The sequence below is a fragment of the Macrotis lagotis genome, chromosome 8 (genome assembly GCF_037893015.1).
Source record: "Macrotis lagotis isolate mMagLag1 chromosome 8, bilby.v1.9.chrom.fasta, whole genome shotgun sequence".
Taxonomy (NCBI): Eukaryota; Metazoa; Chordata; class Mammalia; order Peramelemorphia; family Peramelidae; genus Macrotis; species Macrotis lagotis.
Window position 1 is genome coordinate 41,773,298 of NC_133665.1, and position 2,420 is coordinate 41,775,717.

General features: G+C 36.7%; 1 pseudogene; it reads left to right on the plus strand.

Annotated features, from left to right (window-relative positions):
• Positions 1–379: 379 nt before the first annotated feature.
• On the plus strand, positions 380–1,177 carry LOC141494746 (small ribosomal subunit protein eS1-like; annotated as a pseudogene).
• Positions 1,178–2,420: the final 1,243 nt, after the last annotated feature.

Genomic DNA, 2,420 nt, shown 5'->3' on the forward strand with positions numbered 1-2,420 from the left:
GTCAAGTTTTTCCTCTACCACTTCAAGACTTTCTTTTCCTAATTGAAGACCGACTTCCTTTTAAAAGAAATACTTAATTGTCTATGAAAAGAATAACCTGGAGTGCAGAAAGTCATTCCCCTCTCATTTAGGAGACAGATGAGGGAATTACTTTTCAAGAAGATAGAAATGACTGGACTGTAGCAAAAGTTCAGACAGTGCATACTCTATAAAAATCACAGTAAACTTTTCTTTGTATTCTCTAAGTTAGAGGATCCTCAGTTAGAGGATCTTTTTTTTTTAAATTGCTTGCCAATGTTTGCAACTCAGTACCTCCTTAAGACTTCTTTTATCACCTCTTAAGAAATGTATGATCGCTTTTGACTTTCAGAGCAGGATCATGGCAGTGGGCAAGAATAAGCGGCTGACCAAAGGCGGTAAAAAAGGAGCCAAGAAAAAAGTGGTTGATCCATTTTCAAAGGATTGGTATGATGTGAAAGCACCAGCCATGTTCAACATTGGCAATGTCGGCAAGACACTGGTTACAAGAACTCAAGGAACAAAAATCGCCTCTGATGGTCTCAAGGGTCGAGTTTTTGAAGTGAGCCTTGCTGATTTGCAGAATGATGAGGTTGCTTTTCTCAAGTTCAAGTTAATTACTGAAGATGTTCAGGGTAAAAAATATTTGACAAATTTCCATGGGATGGATCTTACCCAGGACAAGATGTGCTCTATGGTCAAAAAGTGGCAGACCACAATTGAAGTCCATGTTGATGTCAAAACTACCGATGGCTACTTGCTCCGCCTCTTTTGTGTTGGTTTTACTAAAAAGCGCAACAACTAAATCTCTTATGCCCAGCACCAACAGGTCCGTCAAATTCATAAGAAAATGATGGAAATCATGACCTGAGAAGTGCAGACAAATGGCTTGAAAGAAGTTGTCAACAAACTAATTCCTGACAGCATTGGAAAAGACAGAGAAAAGGCTTGCCAGTCCATTTACCCTCTCCATGATGTGTTTGTTCGAAAAGTCAAGATGCTCAAGAAGCCCAAATTTGAATTGGGAAAGCTAAAGGAGCTGCATGGTGAAAGTGGTGGCTCTGGAAAACCTTCAGGAGATGAAACAGGAACAACAGTGGACAGGACTGATGGCTATGAACCACCAGTTCAAGAGTCTGTCTAAAATAAGAACTTTTAAATGAGGTAAAAAATAAAAATTTATCATTGTGATGGTTTGGGGTATTTTTTAAGATTTATAACTTGGGAAATTTTCTCATAAATGTGATAAACAAATGGCATGAATGAAATTGTATAATTGCTCTTTAAATAAACTTGTTTGTTTGGGAATATCACCTTGGGGGGAAAAAAAAGAAATGTATGACCACACCAATTTCCTTTTCTTTGTCTCATTGACTTGATAGCCACAACCTACTTCTTTGGTCACCCTTTGCTCAGTCCTCAGATTTATTCCACCTTTTTTTTATTAATTTGCTTTACCAGGGTTTTAAAATTTTATCTTTTCCTCTTTGCCCTACCTTGCAATTACTTTTTCTTTTGTTTCTTATTAAGACCTTCCCTTAATTCTGCTTCTTCTGCCTCAAACTTCTACAAAAGCCAAAAATAGAACAACCAAGTGTTAGCTATCCTGCCCAGTTTTATGTTATTTGCAAATTTTGCCATCTATGTCTTCAAGCAAGTAATTGAGAGAAATGTTGGACAGTTCAGAGATCCAAATGCAAATCCCTTTTGTAATAAACCATAAACTTTCTGCTATGTTGATATTTAATTCTGAACAATTGCTCTTTTTAATCTATCTAAATATATTGTTGTGCAATGTTTTTCTCCCTATTGTTTTTCAAAATATATGGTACTTTATCAAAAGTTTGACTAAAACAAAGATAAAATATATGCACAACATTCTTTAATCTCTGCTCTCTGGTCATCATTTCTTCTGTTGTCTCATCATAATTTCTTTGAGGGTAAAAGAAACCACACCCTGGAGAATTTTACCATTTCAACTCTAAAACTCTGGACCATGTTTGTCCTGAGTGGTAAGTGCCTCACATGTTCTACCATATGCAAACCTGCTCTGGTCATGCTTCATTTTACTTTCTGACCACAATTGCACACCAACACTACTTTCAAGCCCTGGAACCACAGTTAAATCAATACAGCTATTGCTACTGGAAAGGTCTATCACTCTGAAATGGTTCCATCCCTTGTGATTTTCAAAAGCAAAATATTCCTCCCAACATTATTTTCTTCTATACTGCATCTCCCACACTAGAATGTATACACCTTCGGGGATGGGGTTGTCTTTTGTCTATGTATGTGTGTGTGTGTGTGTGTGTGTGTGTGTGTGTGTGTGAGCCAGTGCTCAGTATATTGTTTAACATTTAATAAACACTTAATGATTATTTTCATTCATTTATCCATGTTAG